The sequence below is a fragment of the Astatotilapia calliptera genome, chromosome 18, assembly GCF_964374335.1.
Source record: "Astatotilapia calliptera chromosome 18, fAstCal68.1, whole genome shotgun sequence".
Taxonomy (NCBI): Eukaryota; Metazoa; Chordata; class Actinopteri; order Cichliformes; family Cichlidae; genus Astatotilapia; species Astatotilapia calliptera.
The window spans coordinates 31,163,192-31,188,712 of record NC_137439.1 but is presented as its reverse complement, the minus strand read 5'-3'; the positions used below and the strand labels follow the sequence as shown (position 1 = coordinate 31,188,712).

At 38.4% G+C, this 25,521-nt stretch overlaps 1 long non-coding RNA gene across 4 annotated transcripts; it reads right to left on the bottom strand.

Moving 5' to 3' along the window:
* Window positions 1-3,158: 3,158 nt before the first annotated feature.
* On the bottom strand, window positions 3,159-9,746 carry LOC145422019 (uncharacterized). Of its 4 annotated transcripts, XR_013903391.1 has the most exons (7): window positions 9,355-9,743; window positions 7,714-7,895; window positions 7,187-7,587; window positions 6,477-6,633; window positions 6,116-6,224; window positions 5,889-6,010; window positions 3,159-4,729 (listed from the first exon to the last, which is right to left on the bottom strand). It is a non-coding gene; the product is annotated as an uncharacterized LOC145422019 (long non-coding RNA). The 4 variants fall into 4 exon arrangements; XR_013903389.1 differs by having other exon boundaries at window positions 6,477-7,615; window positions 9,355-9,746; XR_013903388.1 differs by having other exon boundaries at window positions 6,477-7,587; window positions 9,355-9,746.
* Between the last annotated feature and the right edge of the window lie 15,775 nt (window positions 9,747-25,521).

The following is a 25,521-nucleotide window of genomic DNA, read 5'->3' as shown; positions in this document are numbered from 1 at the left end:
CATTAGGGACATTTCTGTTACCTGTTTCTGTTGACTCAGAGTTGTGAAATGTTCTTTTATTTGATAAACAATATGAAGTTCATAATTTTCTTACAAATAAAACTATAATGACAAACATGAACAGCTGTGCTTATTTCTGAGACATGAGTTTTTGAATGTGTTTAGACAGTGTGCATTTGTATGCTGAAACTGTAATGGTGAACCTGAGGTGATGGTCAACAGAAGGCAAATATATATCACAATATAAAACAATATTGAAGTAATGTCTTTACCCCCTGCAGCGTGTGGACGCGGTGCACACAATCACCTTATTCACTGTAGTAAACATGCACCGCTAGCTCACGTGACTGACTGTCTCCATAGTTACATCGTATATTATTAGCTATGTAAACAGCTTCCATAGATACCGCCATAGCTCTCTGCAGCTGTAACACTTTCACACTTTGAAAATCATTTCACGTGTTTGATAGTTATGAAGACAGAATATGTTTTTAAGGTCATGCTAGGCGGTTGCTATGGTGGTTGCTGTGGACTTGGCTGGACCTCATCCGATTCCTGTTATTAGCTGTCCGCCGTAGGAAGGCTGCGTTCCATTTACAAGTAGTGACATTCTGCCGCAACTCGAACTCAAACCCCGCTTTGTTCTTTAATTATAGGCCTTTTATAGCCGTTCATGACACACACACACACACACGCACACACACACACACACACACACACACACACACACACACACACACACACACACACACACACACACACACACACAAAACACTTTGCCTCACAATGACAGTGTAACTTTACCTAACCTAACCTTTAAAGTATCTGATATAGTATAGAAAAATGAAGCAACCAGCGATTTAATGATGAAGACTCTGGGTTTTGTAGTTCACGTTTTACACACCTGAATGACTCTTTGCATATAATTTATTGAAGAGGAGTTTAGAATGCACTTTATATTTAGACTGTTGCTGTTTAATTTTTTAGATTGTTGCCGTGTTATGTCATGAATAAGGTTCACCTGCTGGGGGTTTGATGGATCAGCTGGACAATACAGTCAAAGTCAGACTTCATTCATCATATGCAAGAATCCTAGTTGGATTTTTGTTGTCACTCATGTTTTTGAACCAAATATTGAAAATAATTCTGACAGACTGGATACCTCATCAGGGTGTACATTACCTTTCACTCAAGCATCCCAGGACAGAGCCTTGCCCCACCATGAGCCTGGGTGGATCCGTGGTTATAATATAAAAGGACCAATGCTGAATATGAATATTTCATGAAAATTGAATTATAATACGAATTAGTAATAAGGGTTTCTCTGCGCCCTTCTCCACCCCATACTCAAAGAGCTGCGGGCAGAGAGGGTGACAGGAGAGGATGGCACTGAAGAGAAGATGCTCGGTTTCTGGAGTCTCCTGGTCCTGTCAGTATTAGTAGGATGCATCTGCTGTGTCTTCTCGTGGATGCTCACCTACCTTGACTCATTCCAGCCTGGTATGGATTTCCCAACACTGCGGACAGTGGCCCACGTCAGAGACGTTTAATATTTATTACATATGTCTGAATTGCTAACCCTAACCCTAGCTCAACAGACCACAATGCCCTGGACTGTCAGTATTATTACATGCTGTGAACATAAGTAGCTTTGATCACAGTTTATGTTGTAAAAGAGAAGGAATATTGAAAAAAAGATCAACATTGTGATATTATTTGTTCCAAACTGACCAGAAACATGCTTGTCATACTCTCACAGCAGGCCCGGCCCTAACCAATCTGGCGCCCTAGGCAAGATTTTAGGTGGCGCCCCCCTACATCGGCAGTGTAGTGTATGTACTCACAAGAAACCGAATAGCTTTGTCTTTGACCTTTTTTTTTTACTTAAAGAAAGCAAATTCACAATCAGAATAATTAACAAGATAAAAAAAATATATGAATAAATAAATGAATACAAAAAATTAAAAAATGAATATATGAAATACAATAACACCGCTTGATGCTGCTGCTGCTGCAAAACTGGTGGGTTGTGCTGCTGAGGTGGAGGCAACAGGAAGACCGCTTGATGCTGCTGCATCATGGCTGGGTTGTGCTGCTAAAGCTGCATCACTGGTGGGTTGTGCTGCTGAAGTGGAGGCAGCAGCAGTAGATGTGGTAGATGGCCCAGGGGTGGGATTTAGAAACTTCAACAGTGCATCTGAAGAGAGGAGTATGTGACACCACTGAGTATTAAAGTCTAATAATAAAAACATATGATTCCAGGAATAAAATGAAATTATATAATATAAATGAAAAACCAAAGAGATATATGTATGATGTTAACTGATATGCAAATTAGATTAGATTCAATTTATTGTCATCATTACAGTGAAATGCTGAATAGCAGAATGCAAAGTAACAGTATAATATCATATGAGAATGTTATGTTATGACAACCCGTTCTCACTCCCAAAGCGTAACATTTTACGCTAGGTGACAAATCGTCACCATATTATGTTTTCGGCTACCCACCACGTTCCTAAATGACGACCTCGGAAAAAGAGGAAATATGAGAACCGTCTGGACTGAACCTACACATGTTCGCTCTTTTTCTTCAAATCGCTTAGAAACACACTATTTAACATCATTAAAGTCCTGGTTAAGGTCAGGAATACGGTTATGGTCAGGGCTAGGGATAAGGTTAGGTTTAGGGCTGGAATACAGGGCTGGAACGTCTACTACCGCGGGAGCGTCATTGCACTGGATTCCAGCAATAACCCGCCGCGTACCATAAGAACGCCGAAGGTCTCCTTTCGCGTTCCTCAGGAACGCCGCGGGACGTGACAAAACGTCGACATGTTACGCCTCGGGAGTGAGAACGCTATGATTATCTTTGACCGAATCACAGCAGTGCTCATATTAAAAAACAGCATTCCCTCTCATGTGATATTGCTTAATTAACATTAATGATGTGCACTTTAACAACTAGGCTTACAACTATAATATATACAGGGGTGGAAAAGTGACTATTACCTGCAGGGTAAACGTTAGCTAACCAGAAGGCAATAACAATGTAAACAAAAAACACCTGCTTAAAAGATGAATACAAATGAGGAATGGTGGGAAAGGTGGGAGTACTGTAATTACCTAACGTTACATTATTATTTTCCATAACAATTTAGCCCCCTCCACAATATTAACTGACGTTAAAACAGTTAACTAGCTATTTATTGATTAGCAATTAGCGAATCATGTAACATTAGCTTAATGCTAAAAATTTAGGTTACTATCACATTCAGACAAATAATTTCATGTAGGCTAACGTTACCTACCTCTGTCTTTTTCTCGTTTCTCCTCCTCTTCTTTTCTCTTTTTTCTTCCCTGGGCACCTGACAGTTTTGGCCGTTTTGACATCTTGTGTTGACTTTTTGATGTGGTGACGTCCAAAAGGAACCATGATACGGGAAGGGAGGGGGCGCACCGTGCGGGGAGGGGGGGGGGGGGGGGGGCGTAATGTTGTAACAAATAATATTTCTATTAAATAAGCTTTACATTGCATTTTAATTAACGTGGGATTATTTTTTGTATTTAGAAATAATAGTACCAACTTTTTTTTTTTTTTCAACATTTGTGGCACTGGCGTGGCGCCCCCTGATGGACGGCGCCCTTAGCATTTGCCTATACGGCCTATGCCACGGGCCGGCCCTGTCTCACAGCAAAGGATCAGACTCACTGTGCATGACGGCTCAGGCCAATGATGTCTGTTAGATTGTCAGTTGTTGTGCTTCTGTACAGTTAGGGTCACCGTCTCTATTTCAGAATAATTAATATGCGGAAAACACTAAAAGTTGATTGTCTTCCAATATTCTAGCATAATTAAAAAACTTTGACTTTGTAAGTACATATTATTAGTCCTAATGCCAGTATGATTCTTCATAACTCCTGCTTTGAAATACTGAACTTTAACTTGATGAAAGATAATTTACAGTGGCACTCTGTCAGGATAATTCTGACTATAAGATCACTCTATTAATCTGAATCCTTCTGAAATGTGCTGTGAATGAATGCTGATGCAACTCACTGTGGGAAAGCTGTTAATAAAATGAATCTCACATGCAACACATTCACAGAGGAAGAGGACACAAAGGGAGGACATGCAGAGGCGGTGTTAAAGTCAGAAATCCAAATCTTTAGTCAAAAACAGGCGGCGGTTACAAACAGGAAGACAAGCAGTCCATCAAACAGTCTACAGGGTCAAACATACAGAGAATTCAAACAGCAGTAAAAAAATAACTGGACACTGAAAAACTTAAAGCAATGTGAGACACAATAAAAGGAAGAAGCGCAGTATATTCACTGAATTATCATCAATTACAAAAGAGAAAAAGAGAAAAGGAGAAAAACAATGATTTCTACGAAAATAAACCTTGATGGAAACATACAGAATGTAAACTGTGTGAGTTTGGTGAACTTTGTTAGTAACAAATGAGAAAAAAAAAAGAGAGACAAAAACTCAGTATTCATTACATTGCATTACATTAGAAAGCATCTAAACATTATGGTCGTGGATTTTAACAGTCTTAGTTCCGCTCACTGTCATCATTATAATCATCATGATCAATGGCGAGGTCCTGAGGTGGGTGGGGCTGTCTCTGGTGCTGTCACCATGAAGGAACAGCATCTGGCACATGTTGCTGAAACATCCCAGTACACTGGTGTAGTTTCCTCTCCAGCTGTTTGACATTTGACACTTCAACATTAAGGGGAAGAAGAAGAAATAGTGTTAGGTCAGGTGACCATATGGTTTCTAAAGTAACTGACAGGGAGTAACCAGGCCGTTAGAAATGGATGGCAGAAGTGGCGCAGCTGCCCCTCTGTTGGTCTTCCTTGGTCTCTTGTGTTCTGGGGGCCTCTGGATGTCTGCAGTTTTGATCTCCTCCATACCTGCTTCATGCCCTGGTGGACGGGGCTGTGGCCCCCCACACCCTCTAGCACATAGGTGTCAAACTCTGGCCCGCAGCCTAATTACATTTGGCCCGCGAAGCCATACCAAATTACTATTAGAGCTGACCTCTAATAGCTAATATATATAGTTTAGTATTAAGCTTTGCTTGTTCCATATTCAGTTTTTCAGCAAAACTTGTTTGAGTCTATAAGAAAAGATTCATTCTCATGAATGGAGGAAGATTTTTTTTTTTATATTAATGTTAGCCTGCGACTTTGTTCCAGTTTTGAATTTTGGCCCACTGTGTATTTGAGTTTGACACCCCTGCTCTAGCAGATCATTACATGAAGGAACCTTTTAAAAAGCACGTCCATGCTCACAGGTGTACACACGGGTGCTCACACACACAAACTACACCCTTTTTGGCTCCTACCTCAAAGTACACTGTGCGCTGTCGATATTATGTGCTGCACAATAATGTTTAATATTTAGTATTTACTGTTATATTCACATATATCATCGTGATGTTGTTTATTGTATTGCTCTCCTTTTCTTCTGCTGTTTTTCTTTTTTCTTTCTCAACAGGTGATCTAGGTTATTGTATTGTATGTATTTTTTTTTGTCTGCTTATTTAGTTGTTTTTTGTTTTTTTGCTCTTTATTCCCGTCCCTCTTCTCTGCTGTTTTTCCCCCTCTTCCTTTCTCCCTTTTCTTTTCCTCATTCAAGTCTGTCCCGTATCTAGCAAGTGAAAGTAAAAAATAAATAAAATAAACAATAAAAGGTATATCAAATAGACCATTACGGCAAGGCTGGGATGGTCAATTTGGTAAAGTAAATCCGTTGGGCATCTTTCTTCGCCTTTAGACAATAATTCTGATGGCAAAAGAACCAAACGGGACAGGCAGGAAAAAAGAAAGAAAAGAAATGGATGGCATGTGTTTAGAGGTACTGTAGCTGTACTTACCAAAAGCAGAAGCACACAGATGACAGATCAGATGCTGAATGTTGCAGGAACATGCTCACGTGCGGTGGTCATTCAGTGCTGCTCCGGCAGGTTAGACAGTCCAAGACTGATATCCTGCCCATCTGAGAGTTTGAAAACACAGATGCAAAGATTTATTTTGTATTACACTCAAAGTTGGATGTTCATTTCTGTCCTTTAAAAATGTTTGTGTATTTGAAAGCACTAACATTTAAGGATGACTTGGATCGTCTCCTTTAAAGGGGAGACAAGTGTATCCACTGATCCACGTCACTTTACCTGGATGATGACTCCTCTCCCCCTCACTCAGAAACACTCCTAATATAACCAAGCAAATAAATAATATTGAAGATTTACTTACATCATTACAAAAACATCAAAAACATCTCCCTTTGATTCTATTTCTCCATTCCTGCTGAACATCAGGCAACAAATATCTCAATAAATCACAGTAAAATGTAAAGCACATGTTTTCTCTGCTTTGTCTAACCTCTGCAGAGCCTCTGTCAAGAAAAACATATCTGTAAGCATAAAACAAATATACATTTCATAACACGTCACTGGACAAACCTCGGTCAGTTGATTTCCTCTGTGCAGTGTAGACGAGCATCAGTCAGCAAGTCAAGGTGGTGAGATGGACTGGTGTCCTTTGTGACTCAGCTGGTGCTTCTGAGGAAACACCACCGTCTCTCCACACCGTCACCATCTGTGAGCACAAACTGCTGCTCTGCCAGCATGTAGGAAATCACATATCACATACACAGGGGTGAAGAAACATTAGAGCTCAACTTTGGATACTTTAGATCTAAACAGATAAAACTAGCTCTTAGCTTCAACAATCAGTGAACAGACAAACAATGATACCAAACTGATTCTGTATGAATACAATATGGTATTTTCAATACAGGTGTCAAATTAATTGATTAAAACTAATACAGATATATGTATATCTTTTTTTTTTAATAAATTCGTTTGCTAAATTATAAGAATATATATATATTTTTTTCATTTAACAATTGCAACTGAAATAAATTAAATATTGAACAAAAATATATTGTCACATTCTGAGCATGCTCAGCATGCTGAAAAACTTGAAATTGCTACAGATTTTAAGAAGTGATAATTATAGGAAAAAAACTTCTCTTTTTCATCCGTTTAATCAAACATTTGATGCCTTAGATGTCTCAGTCTATAGCGTTCTGCAACTACAACTAAGCTGAAGCTTGGATTTGGCTGCAGGTGCCCCTGTACATCCTTCTCAGCAGCACACATGTGGGTACCATTTAATCACACTTCTTCCTGAGCTTTGCTTCATCACAAGACCAAAGGTGGCATCCCGTGTCACGGTCATATCATCATCCAGAAGAAACATTTGAAGAAACATCATGGAGAAGAAACATTTACGCGCCTCCTGGTTTTGTTTTCTGATCCTGCAAAAAGACTGAGGACAACAAAGCCCAGAGAACACGAGATACACAACATCCAACATTCAGACTCAACAGCCTCCATAAATGAAGAGCACCAGGTTGGTTCAGTTATAGTAGATATGAGCATACTTCACATTACTGGGTATGAATAATAATCAAGAGACAAACTTTAAAGATGCAGAGCATGATGTCCCACCATCAGACTGTAAACAAACATCCACCAGGCTTCTTTGCTGGCAAAATTGATGATTCTCCTATCAGGGATCAGTAGAGTGTATTAACCTGTGGTATAAGCAGCAGTCACTTAAATATTACTGTTTCAGATAAGAAATCTAGCACATAAAAGCCAGGGTGGGAGGGATCTCTGCAAACTGACTTACCTCTGCAAGTGTGAAGCTCAACAAAAATCTGACTCTCCAGTCACAGACAAACAAAAAACTCCAGCTGGGAGATAGAAAACACTGTCTGGGTCTTGCTGGATCTTGCTGGTCAGAGTCCACACATTAGCAGAGTGCTTCTTGGTCCCACTGGCCCATATGGACAGTGACTGTGGAGAACTGTTCTGGAAAACAGAAAAGAGAATTAAAATAACAAAAAGCCAAAGAGGATTTCCACAAAGACTCTCTTGGAATCAGCAATCAAAAAATCACTGGTTCATATTTCAATTAAATATGAACAGGTTCCTTAAATGTTCAGATCTGATTTAATTTAACTTCCTTCACACAGCACATTCGTCCAGGCTGACAGGTAAACATAGAATTAATCTCAGGTAACATGACTCATAGTAGAGATTCAGTAAGAAAGATTGCAGGCTCTAATATTATTACCACACAATCCAAGGACACACCAACAGCTCAGATTTCTAGAACTATTTAAACAAATGTCTTCTGAATATTCAATTCAGGTTCACAGTGGGAGGGTGGGGGGTGTCGTGGAATTTTTAAAATAAAGTCTGCAACACAGAAAGAGCTGTGATCAAGCTATTTATTACTGCGCACAGGAGAGCAAACACACATCAAACATCACAGTTCAGTCATGTCAGCTCTGCCACTTCACGTGTCTCGCTATGAAACCTAACGGATCAATGGTTATGCTGTTTTGTGCCCTTGCCGTTATCAGCACCTGTAAAGGGAGTTGTTTTCTCAAACTGCTGAAGTAAGTTCATCTAGTTTTAGAAACTTTCATTGAACAGTCTATAACAGTGTCACAACTAAGCATATTAAGCACTTAAATGCTTTAAATGAGAATAACATAAAATTTCTATTACAGGAGCTAGAGCCTGTCCCAGTAGTCATAGGTAGAGCACACCTGGACAGGTCACCAGTCTGTCACAGGATTAACACAGATGCAGCCTGACTCAATCCTAAATGTTCAGCACACAGAGACACGGAGGTGCCGTTTAAAGCTTAGTGTTAACTTGAGTCACTGATCATTTGCAGTATTACAGAATCTGGCAGTCTTTGCATGATGTCCACGTCACTGTACGTTTCTAGCTGACTCTCAGGTGTGACAGGTGTGACAGCAGGAAAGAGTAATAATAGCCTGCATCCTGAGGTTTTTCATGCAGGATTAAAGGAGCCAGGCTTTGTTCACACAGCTAGGATTGTATTTTACACTGACCCTGGGTCAGTATAAGTTTAAACGAAGCACTGAAACTTGCACATATTTATTACAGATGCACTGAAGCTAATCGAGATATTTGCTGTCAGTCTGTGGCTGCGATTAAACACTTTACTGGAAACTTATTAACTAGTAACTTCGTCAGTCATGACAGAGGCTAATATTTCTGTGCTAACATCGTTTAAACAGTAACAGCTTTACTCCAATATAAGCTAACGTTTACACCGTAACTTTAAGCTAGCACCATAAAGACGGTAAAACACCTAATAACATCTACAAATGCATCTTAAAGCTGTTATATTAGCACTCGGTGTATTACTAACATAACCACATTAACATTATTGACACTCGCTGACTTTTAATAGTCATTCTATAAATGCTGTCTGTTTAAACGGTCTTACCTGTAAACACTGCTGTATCCACCGGATTGCAGCCAGAGTGGATTCTGGAGTCTTCCCACGCTCCTGTTAGTGATCTTCCATCTGGATGGATGATAACAACCTTCTGAACAATCTAGCAGGAGATGGTCCATATCTATGGGACTGATTTGTGCTAATAACGCCCATTGTATGGACTGATAACAGCCGAAGCGGGTGAATAAAGTCACCCAGTCCTAGCTGTGCCATTACCCAGCATACACCAGCACAATATTAGGCACAGCACCACCATAGACATTTTCAGTGGTTTTGAATGCAGGACATGGTTATCTTACCTTGTAAAATGCATGACAATAAAACAGCTAACCACCACAAAATGGTATTGTGTGTGTATGTATGTGCATGTGTGTGCGTGTGTGTGTGTGTGTGTGTGTGTGAGAGAGAAAGACAGAGAGAGGGAGGGGCGGGGGGGGGGAGAGATCAAAGGCGTGCGTTTATGTTAGAGTGTGCCTCCTCTCTCTTATTGGATGTATGGTATAACATGTTTATTCAGGTGCACCTTTGAAGTCTATGAGAATACTTTGCAGCCTGGTCTGAGTGGTCATTTCTGCACAGACACAATGAAGCGTGCACTCAGTTTAGAGGAGGCTGTTGCTGCAGTTTTGCACTCTCCACAAGCAGTGGAGATACTTCTGACAGCGAAGAAGAATTTTTGCCAGGCACCGAGGAGCTTTGCAGCTCATGTGAGGAGGAGGAGAAGGAGGAAGAAGAGCAGGAGGAAGAGACAAGACTGGAGGATGGCCAGTGGAGATCTAAAAATGGAGAAATCATGTGGCAACCCACACACGAAGAGGTCCTGCCATTTTTTCCTCCCCCCATTTTAACCCCAGGACCAACCCATTATGCAATTCGTATAGGATCAGCAGCCCTGTGAGCACTTTCCATCTTTTTTTTTGCAGAGGACATTATGCAGCTAATCCTGCATTTCACCAACCTGCAGGGGCAACAGGTCAGTAAAAGACTGGAAGGACATAGATGAGGAGGAGTTGCAGGCTTACATGGGGCTTGTGATGCTGGCTGGCCTGTACAGGTCTCAACATGAAACGACAACAAGCCTGTGAAATGGGGAGACAGGGCTCTTCTGTTTCCTGCTACCATGTCAAAAAAAAAAGATTTGAGCAAATTAATCGGTCAGTAAGATTGTCTCTCTAGGTCGCTACAGGGGGGACAAGGCTGTGGTTTCCTACATCCCCAAGCAAAGAAAAAAGGTTGTCTTATTGAGCACCAGGCACAGTGAGCTACAAGTCCAGGACTCTGGGAAGAGAAAGCCCCACATCATCCTGGATTATAACAAATGCAAAGGGGCTGTGGATCATCTGGACCAGGTAAGCACAATTATAAGTCATTTATTTGCCAAATTGTTTACCATTTCTCATTGTTATAACTGATAAAGTGAAATAATGTGACTATAATAGTTTTGATATGAGATGATAGTTTTAGACTATGATAGTTTTGATAGTTACAGTAAGGAGGGGGGGGGGGGGGGGGTCCAGTTTGACGCCCACAGGCAGGAAGAATCTCTTGCTTATGGCTGTATAAATCTGTTCATGTCACCTGATCATTTCTTTTTGTTTTGCAGGTTTGGGGCAACTACTCCTGACGTAGGAGGACACGTAGGTGGCCCATGTGTCTGTTCTACCACATGATCGAGGTAAGCTGCTATAATGCTTTCATTTAAGACAGATGTAATTTTTGATAGAAGACGCATATACACATATTTATGGATTTATCTTATAAAGTTCGATATCCCCGTGTTGAGCAAACAGGTTTTGCAGCTGTTTGATCTAAGATTTTCAAGTTATTTACAAAATGAAAACCTATACTTTGTTTCGTGCGAGAACTCCATTCAAATGCATGTAATAGTCAGAAACGCACTGTCTCGTTAAAATAAAGCCTTTTTGTACAACTTCATGAAGCTAGCTGTAACATTTGATAGGAGACTCAGATATGCGTATTTATGGCTTTATCTTATAGAATTCAATATCCCCGTGTTGAGCAAACAGTTTTAAAGATATATGTGAGCTAAGATTTTCAAGTTACTCACATAATGAAAACCTATACTTTGTTTCGGTCGAGTTCCCCATTCAAATGCATGTAACAGTAAGAAACGCACTGTCTTGGCGAAAGAAAGCGTTTTTGTACAACTTCATATAAATAGCTGTAACATTTGATAGGAGACTCAGATATGCGTATTTATGGCTTTATCTTATAGAAATCAATATCCCCGTGTTGAGCAAACAGTTTTAAAGATATATGTGAGCTAAGATTTTCAAGTTATTCACATAATGAAAACCTATACTTTGTTTCGGTCGAGTTCTCATTCAAATGCATGTAACAGTAAGAAACGCACTGTCTTGGCGAAAGAAAGCGTTTTTGTACAACTTCATATAAATAGCTGTAACATTTGATAGAAGACTCAGACAAACATGTTTATGGCTTTATCTTATAGACCTCAATGTCCCCATAATGGGAAAACAGGTTTTGCAGCTGTTTGAGCTAAGATTTCCAAGTTATTCACATAATGAAAACTTATACTTTGTTTCGGTCGAGTTCCCCATTCAAATGCATGTAACAGTGAGAAACGCACTGTCTTGGCGAAAGAAAGCTATTTTGTACAACTTCATATAAATAGCTGTAACTTTTGATAGAAGACTCAGACAAACATGTTTATGGCTTTATCTTATAGAACTCAAGGTCTCCGTGCTGGGAAAACAGGTTTTGCAGCTGTTTGAACTAAGATTTCCAAGTTATTCACATAATGAAAACCTATACTTTGTTTCGGTCGAGTTCCCCATTCAAATGCATGTAACAGTGAGAAACGCACTGTCTTGGTGAAAGAAAGCGTTTTTGTACAACTTCATATAAATAGCTGTAACTTTTGATAGAAGACTCGGATACACATGTTTATGGCTTTATCTTATAAAACTCAAGGTCCCCGTGTTCTTTTGATAGAAGACTCGGATACACATGTTAATGGCTTTATCTTTATAGAACTCAAGGTACCCGTGCTGGGAAAACAGGTCTTGCAGCTGTTTGAGCTAAGATTTCCAAGTTATTCACATAATGAAAACTTATACTTTGTTTCGGTCAAGTTCTCATTCAAATGCATGTAACAGTGAGAAACGCACTGTCTTGGCGAAAGAAAGCGTTTTTGTACAACTTCATATAAATAGCTGTAACTTTTGATAGAAGACTCAGACAAACATGTTTATGGCTTTATCTTATAGAACTCAAGGTCTCCGTGCTGGGAAAACAGGTTTTGCAGCTGTTTGAGCTAAGATTTCCAAGTTATTCACATAATGAAAACCTATACTTTGTTTCGGTCGAGTTCCCCATTCAAATGCATGTAACAGTGAGAAACGCACTGTCTTGGCGAAAGAAAGGTATTTTGTACAACTTCATATAAATAGCTGTAACTTTTGATAGAAGACTCAGACAAACATGTTTATGGCTTTATCTTATAGAACTCAAGGTCTCCGTGCTGGGAAAACAGGTTTTGCAGCTGTTTGAGCTAAGATTTCCAAGTTATTCACATAATGAAAACCTATACTTTGTTTCGGTCGAGTTCCCCATTCAAATGCATGTAACAGTGAGAAACGCACTGTCTTGGCGAAAGAAAGCGTTTTTGTACAACTTCATATAAATAGCTGTAACTTTTGATAGAAGACTCAGACAAACATGTTTATGGCTTTATCTTATAGAACCCAAGGTCTCCGTGCTGGGAAAACAGGTTTTGCAGCTGTTTGAGCTAAGATTTCCAAGTTATTCACATAATGAAAACCTATACTTTGTTTCGGTCGAGTTCCCCATTCAAATGCATGTAACAGTGAGAAACGCACTGTCTTGGCGAAAGAAAGCTATTTTGTACAACTTCATATGAATAGCTGTAACTTTTGATAGAAGACTCGGATACACATGTTTATGGCTTTATCTTATAGAACTCAAGGTCTCCGTGCTGGGAAAACAGGTTTTGCAGCTGTTTGAGCTAAGATTTCCAAGTTATTCACATAATGAAAACTTATACTTTGTTTCGGTCGAGTTTCCATTCAAATGCATGTAACAGTGAGAAAAGCACTGTCTTGGCGAAAGAAAGTGTTTTTGTACAACTTCATAGAAATAGCTGTAACTTTTGATAGAAGACTCGGATACACATGTTTATGGCTTTATCTTATAGAACTCAAGGTTGCCGTGCTGGGCAAAAAGGTTTTGCAGCTATTTGAGCTAAGATTTCCAAGTTATTCACATAATGAAAACTTATACTTTGTTTCGGTCGAGTTCCCCATTCAAATGCATGTAACAGTGAGAAACGCACTGTCTTGGCGAAAGAAAGCGTTTTTGTACAACTTCATATAAATAGCTGTAACTTTTGATAGAAGACTCGGATACACATGTTTATGGCTTTATCTTATAAAACTCAAGGTCCCCGTGTTCTTTTGATAGAAGACTCGGATACACATGTTAATGGCTTTATCTTTATAGAACTCAAGGTACCCGTGCTGGGAAAACAGGTCTTGCAGCTGTTTGAGCTAAGATTTCCAAGTTATTCACATAATGAAAACTTATACTTTGTTTCGGTCAAGTTCTCATTCAAATGCATGTAACAGTGAGAAACGCACTGTCTTGGCGAAAGAAAGCGTTTTTGTACAACTTCATATAAATAGCTGTAACTTTTGATAGAAGACTCAGACAAACATGTTTATGGCTTTATCTTATAGAACTCAAGGTCTCCGTGCTGGGAAAACAGGTTTTGCAGCTGTTTGAGCTAAGATTTCCAAGTTATTCACATAATGAAAACCTATACTTTGTTTCGGTCGAGTTCCCCATTCAAATGCATGTAACAGTGAGAAACGCACTGTCTTGGCGAAAGAAAGCTATTTTGTACAACTTCATATAAATAGCTGTAACTTTTGATAGAAGACTCAGACAAACATGTTTATGGCTTTATCTTATAGAACTCAAGGTCTCCGTGCTGGGAAAACAGGTTTTGCAGCTGTTTGAGCTAAGATTTCCAAGTTATTCACATAATGAAAACCTATACTTTGTTTCGGTCGAGTTCCCCATTCAAATGCATGTAACAGTGAGAAACGCACTGTCTTGGAGAAAGAAAGCGTTTTTGTACAACTTCATATAAATAGCTGTAACTTTTGATAGAAGACTCGGATACACATGTTTATGGCTTTATCTTATAGAACTCAAGGTTCCCGTGCTGGGCAAACAGGTTTTGCAGCTGTTTGAGCTAAGATTTCCAAGTTATTCACATAATGAAAACTTATACTTTGTTTCGGTCAAGTTCGCATTCAAATGCATGTAACAGTGAGAAACGCACTGTCTTGGCGAAAGAAAGCGTTTTTGTACAACTTCATATAAATAGCTGTAACTTTTGATAGAAGACTCAGACAAACATGTTTATGGCTTTATCTTATAGAACCCAAGGTCTCCGTGCTGGGAAAACAGGTTTTGCATCTGTTTGAGCTAAGATTTCCAAGTTATTCACATAATGAAAACCTATACTTTGTTTCGGTCGAGTTCCCCATTCAAATGCATGTAACAGTGAGAAACGCACTGTCTTGGCGAAAGAAAGCTATTTTGTACAACTTCATATAAATAGCTGTAACTTTTGATAGAAGACTCAGACAAACATGTTTATGGCTTTATCTTATAGAACTCAAGGTCTCCGTGCTGGGAAAACAGGTTTTGCAGCTGTTTGAGCTAAGATTTCCAAGTTATTCACATAATGAAAACCTATACTTTGTTTCGGTCGAGTTCCCCATTCAAATGCATGTAACAGTGAGAAACGCACTGTCTTGGTGAAAGAAAGCGTTTTTGTACAACTTCATATAAATAGCTGTAACTTTTGATAGAAGACTCGGATACACATGTTAATGGCTTTATCTTTATAGAACTCAAGGTCCCCGTGCTGGGAAAACAGGTCTTGCAGCTGTTTGAGCTAAGATTTCCAAGTTATTCACATAATGAAAACTTATACTTTGTTTCGGTCAAGTTCTCATTCAAATGCATGTAACAGTGAGAAACGCACTGTCTTGGCGAAAGAAAGCGTTTTTGTACAACTTCATATAAATAGCTGTAACTTTTGATAGAAGACTCAGACAAACATGTTTATGGCTTTATCTTATAGAACTCAAGGTCTCCGTGCTGGGAAAACAGGTTTTGCAGCTGTTTGAGCTAAGATTTCCAAGTTATTCACATAATGAAAACCTATACTTTGTTTCGGTCGAGTTCCCCATTCAAATGCATGTAACAGTGAGAAACGCACTGTCTTGGCGAAAGAAAGCTATTTTGTACAACTTCATATAAATAGCTGTAACTTTTGATAGAAGACTCGGATACACATGTTTATGGCTTTATCTTATAGAACTCAAGGTCTCCGTGCTGGGAAAACAGGTTTTGCAGCTGTTTGAGCTAAGATTTCCAAGTTATTCACATAATGAAAACCTATACTTTGTTTCGGTCGAGTTCCCCATTCAAATGCATGTAACAGTGAGAAACGCACTGTCTTGGTGAAAGAAAGCGTTTTTGTACAACTTCATATAAATAGCTGTAACTTTTGATAGAAGACTCGGATACACATGTTTATGGCTTTATCTTATAGAACTCAAGGTTCCCGTGCTGGGCAAAAAGGTTTTGCAGCTGTTTGAGCTAAGATTTTACAAGTTATTCACATAATGAAAACTTATACTTTGTTTCGGTCGAGTTTCCATTCAAATGCATGTAACAGTGAGAAAAGCACTGTCTTGGCGAAAGAAAGTGTTTTTGTACAACTTCATATAAATAGCTGTAACTTTTGATAGAAGACTCGGATACACATGTTTATGGCTTTATCTTATAGAACTCAAGGTTGCCGTGCTGGGCAAAAAGGTTTTGCAGCTATTTGAGCTAAGATTTCCAAGTTATTCACATAATGAAAACTTATACTTTGTTTCGGTCGAGTTCCCCATTCAAATGCATGTAACAGTGAGAAACGCACTGTCTTGGCGAAAGAAAGCGTTTTTGTACAACTTCATATAAATAGCTGTAACTTTTGATAGAAGACTCGGATACACATGTTTATGGCTTTATCTTATAAAACTCAAGGTCCCCGTGTTCTTTTGATAGAAGACTCGGATACACATGTTAATGGCTTTATCTTTATAGAACTCAAGGTACCCGTGCTGGGAAAACAGGTCTTGCAGCTGTTTGAGCTAAGATTTCCAAGTTATTCACATAATGAAAACTTATACTTTGTTTCGGTCAAGTTCTCATTCAAATGCATGTAACAGTGAGAAACGCACTGTCTTGGCGAAAGAAAGCGTTTTTGTACAACTTCATATAAATAGCTGTAACTTTTGATAGAAGACTCAGACAAACATGTTTATGGCTTTATCTTATAGAACTCAAGGTCTCCGTGCTGGGAAAACAGGTTTTGCAGCTGTTTGAGCTAAGATTTCCAAGTTATTCACATAATGAAAACCTATACTTTGTTTCGGTCGAGTTCCCCATTCAAATGCATGTAACAGTGAGAAACGCACTGTCTTGGCGAAAGAAAGGTATTTTGTACAACTTCATATAAATAGCTGTAACTTTTGATAGAAGACTCGGATACACATGTTTATGGCTTTATATTATAGAACTCAAGGTCTCCGTGCTGGGAAAACAGGTTTTGCAGCTGTTTGAACTAAGATTTCCAAGTTATTCACATAATGAAAACCTATACTTTGTTTCGGTCGAGTTCCCCATTCAAATGCATGTAACAGTGAGAAACGCACTGTCTTGGCGAAAGAAAGCGTTTTTGTACAACTTCATATAAATAGCTGTAACTTTTGATAGAAGACTCAGACAAACATGTTTATGGCTTTATCTTATAGAACTCAAGGTCTCCGTGCTGGGAAAACAGGTTTTGCAGCTGTTTGAGCTAAGATTTCCAAGTTATTCACATAATGAAAACCTATACTTTGTTTCGGTCGAGTTCCCCATTCAAATGCATGTAACAGTGAGAAACGCACTGTCTTGGCGAAAGAAAGCTATTTTGTACAACTTCATATAAATAGCTGTAACTTTTGATAGAAGACTCAGACAAACATGTTTATGGCTTTATCTTATAGAACTCAAGGTCTCCGTGCTGGGAAAACAGGTTTTGCAGCTGTTTGAGCTAAGATTTCCAAGTTATTCACATAATGAAAACCTATACTTTGTTTCGGTCGAGTTCCCCATTCAAATGCATGTAACAGTGAGAAACGCACTGTCTTGGAGAAAGAAAGCGTTTTTGTACAACTTCATATAAATAGCTGTAACTTTTGATAGAAGACTCGGATACACATGTTTATGGCTTTATCTTATAGAACTCAAGGTTCCCGTGCTGGGCAAACAGGTTTTGCAGCTGTTTGAGCTAAGATTTCCAAGTTATTCACATAATGAAAACTTATACTTTGTTTCGGTCAAGTTCGCATTCAAATGCATGTAACAGTGAGAAACGCACTGTCTTGGCGAAAGAAAGCGTTTTTGTACAACTTCATATAAATAGCTGTAACTTTTGATAGAAGACTCAGACAAACATGTTTATGGCTTTATCTTATAGAACCCAAGGTCTCCGTGCTGGGAAAACAGGTTTTGCATCTGTTTGAGCTAAGATTTCCAAGTTATTCACATAATGAAAACCTATACTTTGTTTCGGTCGAGTTCCCCATTCAAATGCATGTAACAGTGAGAAACGCACTGTCTTGGCGAAAGAAAGCTATTTTGTACAACTTCATATAAATAGCTGTAACTTTTGATAGAAGACTCAGACAAACATGTTTATGGCTTTATCTTATAGAACTCAAGGTCTCCGTGCTGGGAAAACAGGTTTTGCAGCTGTTTGAGCTAAGATTTCCAAGTTATTCACATAATGAAAACCTATACTTTGTTTCGGTCGAGTTCCCCATTCAAATGCATGTAACAGTGAGAAACGCACTGTCTTGGTGAAAGAAAGCGTTTTTGTACAACTTCATATAAATAGCTGTAACTTTTGATAGAAGACTCGGATACACATGTTAATGGCTTTATCTTTATAGAACTCAAGGTCCCCGTGCTGGGAAAACAGGTCTTGCAGCTGTTTGAGCTAAGATTTCCAAGTTATTCACATAATGAAAACTTATACTTTGTTTCGGTCAAGTTCTCATTCAAATGCATGTAACAGTGAGAAACGCACTGTCTTGGCGAAAGAAAGCGTTTTTGTACAACTTCATATAAATAGCTGTAACTTTTGATAGAAGACTCAGACAAACATGTTTATGGCTTTATCTTATAGAACTCAAGGTCTCCGTGCTGGGAAAACAGGTTTTGCAGCTGTTTGAGCTAAGATTTCCAAGTTATTCACATAATGAAAACCTATACTTTGTTTCGGTCGAGTTCCCCATTCAAATGCATGTAACAGTGAGAAACGCACTGTCTTGGCGAAAGAAAGCTATTTTGTACAACTTCATATAAATAGCTGTAACTTTTGATAGAAGACTCGGATACACATGTTTATGGCTTTATCTTATAGAACTCAAGGTCTCCGTGCTGGGAAAACAGGTTTTGCAGCTGTTTGAGCTAAGATTTCCAAGTTATTCACATAATGAAAACCTATACTTTGTTTCGGTCGAGTTCCCCATTCAAATGCATGTAACAGTGAGAAACGCACTGTCTTGGTGAAAGAAAGCGTTTTTGTACAACTTCATATAAATAGCTGTAACTTTTGATAGAAGACTCGGATACACATGTTTATGGCTTTATCTTATAGAACTCAAGGTTCCCGTGCTGGGCAAAAAGGTTTTGCAGCTGTTTGAGCTAAGATTTTACAAGTTATTCACATAATGAAAACTTATACTTTGTTTCGGTCGAGTTTCCATTCAAATGCATGTAACAGTGAGAAAAGCACTGTCTTGGCGAAAGAAAGTGTTTTTGTACAACTTCATATAAATAGCTGTAACTTTTGATAGAAGACTCGGATACACATGTTTATGGCTTTATCTTATAGAACTCAAGGTTGCCGTGCTGGGCAAAAAGGTTTTGCAGCTATTTGAGCTAAGATTTCCAAGTTATTCACATAATGAAAACTTATACTTTGTTTCGGTCGAGTTCCCCATTCAAATGCATGTAACAGTGAGAAACGCACTGTCTTGGCGAAAGAAAGCGTTTTTGTACAACTTCATATAAATAGCTGTAACTTTTGATAGAAGACTCGGATACACATGTTTATGGCTTTATCTTATAAAACTCAAGGTCCCCGTGTTCTTTTGATAGAAGACTCGGATACACATGTTAATGGCTTTATCTTTATAGAACTCAAGGTACCCGTGCTGGGAAAACAGGTCTTGCAGCTGTTTGAGCTAAGATTTCCAAGTTATTCACATAATGAAAACTTATACTTTGTTTCGGTCAAGTTCTCATTCAAATGCATGTAACAGTGAGAAACGCACTGTCTTGGCGAAAGAAAGCGTTTTTGTACAACTTCATATAAATAGCTGTAACTTTTGATAGAAGACTCAGACAAACATGTTTATGGCTTTATCTTATAGAACTCAAGGTCTCCGTGCTGGGAAAACAGGTTTTGCAGCTGTTTGAGCTAAGATTTCCAAGTTATTCACATAATGAAAACCTATACTTTGTTTCGGTCGAGTTCCCCATTCAAATGCATGTAACAGTGAGAAACGCACTGTCTTGGCGAAAGAAAGGTATTTTGTACAACTTCATATAAATAGCTGTAACTTTTGATAGAAGACTCGGATACACATGTTTATGGCTTTATATTATAGAACTCAAGGTCTCCGTGCTGGGAAAACAGGTTTTGCAGCTGTTTGAACTAAGATTTCCAAGTTATTCACATAATGAAAACCTATACTTTGTTTCGGTCGAGTTCCCCATTCAAATGCATGTAACAGTGAGAAACGCACTGTCTTGGCGAAAGAAAGCGTTTTTGTACAACTTCATATAAATAGCTGTAACTTTTGATAGAAGACTCAGACAAACATGTTTATGGCTTTATCTTATAGAACTCAAGGTCTCCGTGCTGGGAAAACAGGTTTTGCAGCTGTTTGAGCTAAGATTTCCAAGTTATTCACATAATGAAAACCTATACTTTGTTTCGGTCGAGTTCCCCATTCAAATGCATGTAACAGTGAGAAACGCACTGTCTTGGCGAAAGAAAGGTATTTTGTACAACTTCATATAAATAGCTGTAACTTTTGATAGAAGACTCAGACAAACATGTTTATGGCTTTATCTTATAGAACTCAAGGTCTCCGTGCTGGGAAAACAGGTTTTGCAGCTGTTTGAGCTAAGATTTCCAAGTTATTCACATAATGAAAACCTATACTTTGTTTCGGTCGAGTTCCCCATTCAAATGCATGTAACAGTGAGAAACGCACTGTCTTGGCGAAAGAAAGCTATTTTGTACAACTTCATATAAATAGCTGTAACTTTTGATAGAAGACTCAGACAAACATGTTTATGGCTTTATCTTATAGAACTCAAGGTCTCCGTGCTGGGAAAACAGGTTTTGCAGCTGTTTGAGCTAAGATTTCCAAGTTATTCACATAATGAAAACCTATACTTTGTTTCGGTCGAGTTCCCCATTCAAATGCATGTAACAGTGAGAAACGCACTGTCTTGGAGAAAGAAAGCGTTTTTGTACAACTTCATATAAATAGCTGTAACTTTTGATAGAAGACTCGGATACACATGTTTATGGCTTTATCTTATAGAACTCAAGGTTCCCGTGCTGGGCAAACAGGTTTTGCAGCTGTTTGAGCTAAGATTTCCAAGTTATTCACATAATGAAAACTTATACTTTGTTTCGGTCAAGTTCGCATTCAAATGCATGTAACAGTGAGAAACGCACTGTCTTGGCGAAAGAAAGCGTTTTTGTACAACTTCATATAAATAGCTGTAACTTTTGATAGAAGACTCAGACAAACATGTTTATGGCTTTATCTTATAGAACCCAAGGTCTCCGTGCTGGGAAAACAGGTTTTGCATCTGTTTGAGCTAAGATTTCCAAGTTATTCACATAATGAAAACCTATACTTTGTTTCGGTCGAGTTCCCCATTCAAATGCATGTAACAGTGAGAAACGCACTGTCTTGGTGAAAGAAAGCGTTTTTGTACAACTTCATATAAATAGCTGTAACTTTTGATAGAAGACTCAGACAAACATGTTTATGGCTTTATCTTATAGAACTCAAGGTCTCCGTGCTGGGAAAACAGGTTTTGCAGCTGTTTGAGCTAAGATTTCCAAGTTATTCACATAATGAAAACTTATACTTTGTTTCGGTCGAGTTCCCCATTCAAATGCATGTAACAGTGAGAAACGCACTGTCTTGGCGAAAGAAAGCGTTTTTGTACAACTTCATATAAATAGCTGTAACTTTTGATAGAAGACTCAGACAAACATGTTTATGGCTTTATCTTATAGAACCCAAGGTCTCCGTGCTGGGAAAAGAGGTTTTGCAGCTGTTTGAGCTAAGATTTCCAAGTTATTCACATAATGAAAACCTATACTTTGTTTCGGTCGAGTTCCCCATTCAAATGCATGTAACAGTGAGAAACGCACTGTCTTGGTGAAAGAAAGCGTTTTTGTACAACTTCATATAAATAGCTGTAACTTTTGATAGAAGACTCGGATACACATGTTTATGGCTTTATCTTATAGAACTCAAGGTTCCCGTGCTGGGAAAACAGGTTTTGCAGCTGTTTGAGCTAAGATTTCCAAGTTATTCACATAATGAAAACTTATACTTTGTTTCGGTCGAGTTTCCATTCAAATGCATGTAACAGTGAGAAAAGCACTGTCTTGGCGAAAGAAAGTGTTTTTGTACAACTTCATATAAATAGCTGTAACTTTTGATAGAAGACTCGGATACACATGTTTATGGCTTTATCTTATAGAACTCAAGGTTCCCGTGCTGGGAAAACAGGTTTTGCAGCTGTTTGAGCTAAGATTTCCAAGTTATTCACATAATGAAAACTTATACTTTGTTTCGGTCGAGTTCCCCATTCAAATGCATGTAACAGTGAGAAAAGCACTGTCTTGGCGAAAGAAAGTGTTTTTGTACAACTTCATATAAATAGCTGTAACTTTTGATAGAAGACTCGGATACACATGTTTATGGCTTTATCTTATAAAACTCAAGGTCCCCGTGTTCTTTTGATAGAAGACTCGGATACACATGTTAATGGCTTTATCTTTATAGAACTCAAGGTCCCCGTGCTGGGAAAACAGGTCTTGCAGCTGTTTGAGCTAAGATTTCCAAGTTATTCACATAATGAAAACTTATACTTTGTTTCGGTCAAGTTCTCATTCAAATGCATGTAACAGTGAGAAACGCACTGTCTTGGCGAAAGAAAGCGTTTTTGTACAACTTCATATAAATAGCTGTAACTTTTGATAGAAGACTCAGACAAACATGTTTATGGCTTTATCTTATAGAACTCAAGGTCTCCGTGCTGGGAAAACAGGTTTTGCAGCTGTTTGAGCTAAGATTTCCAAGTTATTCACATAATGAAAACCTATACTTTGTTTCGGTCGAGTTCCCCATTCAAATGCATGTAACAGTGAGAAACGCACTGTCTTGGCGAAAGAAAGGTATTTTGTACAACTTCATATAAATAGCTGTAACTTTTGATAGAAGACTCGGATACACATGTTTATGGCTTTATATTATAGAACTCAAGGTCTCCGTGCTGGGAAAACAGGTTTTGCAGTTGTTTGAGCTAAGATTTCCAAGTTATTCACATAATGAAAACTTATACTTTGTTTCGGTCGAGTTCCCCATTCAAATGCATGTAACAGTGAGAAACGCACTGTCTTGGCGAAAGAAAGCGTTTTTGTACAACTTCATATAAATAGCTGTAACTTTTGATAGAAGACTCGGATACACATGTTTATGGCTTTATCTTATAGAACTCAAGATTCCCCTGCTGGGCAAAAAGGTTTTGCAGCTGTTTGAGCTAAGATTTCCAAGTTATTCACATAATGAAAACTTATACTTTGTTTCGGTCGAGTTCCCCATTCAAATGCATGTAACAGTGAGAAAAGCACTGTCTTGGCGAAAGAAAGTGTTTTTGTACAACTTCATATAAATAGCTGTAACTTTTGATAGAAGACTCGGATACACATGTTTATGGCTTTATCTTATAAAACTCAAGGTCCCCGTGTTCTTTTGATAGAAGACTCGGATACACATGTTAATGGCTTTATCTTTATAGAACTCAAGGTCCCCGTGCTGGGAAAACAGGTCTTGCAGCTGTTTGAGCTAAGATTTCCAAGTTATTCACATAATGAAAACTTATACTTTGTTTCGGTCAAGTTCTCATTCAAATGCATGTAACAGTGAGAAACGCACTGTCTTGGCGAAAGAAAGCGTTTTTGTACAACTTCATATAAATAGCTGTAACTTTTGATAGAAGACTCAGACAAACATGTTTATGGCTTTATCTTATAGAACTCAAGGTCTCCGTGCTGGGAAAACAGGTTTTGCAGCTGTTTGAGCTAAGATTTCCAAGTTATTCACATAATGAAAACTTATACTTTGTTTCGGTCGAGTTCCCCATTCAAATGCATGTAACAGTGAGAAACGCACTGTCTTGGCGAAAGAAAGCGTTTTTGTACAACTTCATATAAATAGCTGTAACTTTTGATAGAAGACTCAGACAAACATGTTTATGGCTTTATCTTATAGAACCCAAGGTCTCCGTGCTGGGAAAAGAGGTTTTGCAGCTGTTTGAGCTAAGATTTCCAAGTTATTCACATAATGAAAACCTATACTTTGTTTCGGTCGAGTTCCCCATTCAAATGCATGTAACAGTGAGAAACGCACTGTCTTGGTGAAAGAAAGCGTTTTTGTACAACTTCATATAAATAGCTGTAACTTTTGATAGAAGACTCGGATACACATGTTTATGGCTTTATCTTATAGAACTCAAGGTTCCCGTGCTGGGAAAACAGGTTTTGCAGCTGTTTGAGCTAAGATTTCCAAGTTATTCACATAATGAAAACTTATACTTTGTTTCGGTCGAGTTTCCATTCAAATGCATGTAACAGTGAGAAAAGCACTGTCTTGGCGAAAGAAAGTGTTTTTGTACAACTTCATATAAATAGCTGTAACTTTTGATAGAAGACTCGGATACACATGTTTATGGCTTTATCTTATAGAACTCAAGGTTGCCGTGCTGGGCAAACAGGTTTTGCAGCTATTTGAGCTAAGATTTCCAAGTTATTCACATAATGAAAACTTATACTTTGTTTCGGTCGAGTTCCCCATTCAAATGCATGTAACAGTGAGAAAAGCACTGTCTTGGCGAAAGAAAGTGTTTTTGTACAACTTCATATAAATAGCTGTAACTTTTGATAGAAGACTCGGATACACATGTTTATGGCTTTATCTTATAAAACTCAAGGTCCCCGTGCTGGGAAAACAGGTCTTGCAGCTGTTTGAGCTAAGATTTCCAAGTTATTCACATAATGAAAACTTATACTTTGTTTCGGTCAAGTTCTCATTCAAATGCATGTAACAGTGAGAAACGCACTGTCTTGGCGAAAGAAAGCGTTTTTGTACAACTTCATATAAATAGCTGTAACTTTTGATAGAAGACTCAGACAAACATGTTTATGGCTTTATCTTATAGAACTCAAGGTCTCCGTGCTGGGAAAACAGGTTTTGCAGTTGTTTGAGCTAAGATTTCCAAGTTATTCACATAATGAAAACTTATACTTTGTTTCGGTCGAGTTCCCCATTCAAATGCATGTAACAGTGAGAAACGCACTGTCTTGGCGAAAGAAAGCTATTTTGTACAACTTCATATAAATAGCTGTAACTTTTGATAGAAGACTCGGATACACATGTTTATGGCTTTATATTATAGAACTCAAGGTCTCCGTGCTGGGAAAACAGGTTTTGCAGCTGTTTGAGCTAAGATTTCCAAGTTATTCACATAATGAAAACTTATACTTTGTTTCGGTCGAGTTCCCCATTCAAATGCATGTAACAGTGAGAAACGCACTGTCTTGGCGAAAGAAAGCGTTTTTGTACAACTTCATATAAATAGCTGTAACTTTTGATAGAAGACTCGGATACACATGTTTATGGCTTTATCTTATAGAACTCAAGGTCTCCA